Raw genomic sequence first — 1065 nt, forward strand, 5'->3', positions numbered from 1 at the left:
GGCCGTGGTGGTGCACACCTTTAATTCCAGAACTCAGAAGGCAGATCTCTAAATTCAAGGTCAGCCTGGTTCACAGAGTGAGTTCCAAGACAGCTAGGGCCACACAGGGAAACCCTGTCTCCNGAAAATAAAATAGAACAAAACAAACAAACAAACAATCAGATGTGTAACACCACACCTGGTATAAGAACAAATAAAGATCAAAGATCGTCTTCTAAGAGTTGTCACTGCCCACTAGAGCTGGATCAGGGAACTGAACTAGGGTTGGCTACAAGAGCAGCATCTATATCTCCAGTGCTCCTCTGCCTGCCCCTTCCTCCTCCTCTTCCTCCTCTCCCTCCTCCTTCTTCTCCTCCTCCTCCTCTTCCTCTTCCTCCTTTTCCTCCTGCTTCCTCCTTCCTCCCCTCCTCCCTGCTTCTCCCATGGAAGGTCTCCCTTCCTTTGACAAGGGTTTCCCCCTTTAGTTGCCCTCATCCCTGCCTGGGAACCTCCAAGCTCCCTGGCCTTTCTCCTTTTAGCAGAATCACCCTCTCAGAGTGCCTTGGCTCCCTTGCTGCCCAGCTGCTGCACACTGGAGGGTGCCAGGGCCCTGAGCTGGGCAGCCCAACTGGAAGGTATCCAGGGTCAGAGTTGAAGCTTCCAGGCTGGCTCTTGTTTTTTCGTTATAGTTTTCTCTAGTCCACATCAGGGGCTCTCCCCAAGGACTCTGAGAGCAGCAGGTGCCCTGGCTGTCCTTTGCAAGNTGGCCCACCCAAGTGAGCCTTCTCTGGCCAGGCATCTGGCCAACCGAGACTCCTCCTGTTCTGCAGATAACTGCAGCCTGAGAAAATTCAAAACACTGTTATTAATAAATGAGAAAAACAGAGGGCAAGGGTCCTCAATTCCTTGCCTGTGGTTCCAGCCACCAAGNAGTCAGTTGGGTGCCAGGCCTGGTAACACAGAAGAAGCAAGGGGCTTTCTCTGAGTTTGAGGCTAGCCTGGTCTAGGTAACGAGTCCCAGGCTAGCCAGGGTTACACAGTGAGACGATTTTTCAGAGAGGGAAAGAGAGAAGAAGATTCCAAAAG

This window comes from Mus caroli, chromosome 6, assembly GCF_900094665.2.
Source record: "Mus caroli chromosome 6, CAROLI_EIJ_v1.1, whole genome shotgun sequence".
Classification (NCBI taxonomy): Eukaryota; Metazoa; Chordata; class Mammalia; order Rodentia; family Muridae; genus Mus; species Mus caroli.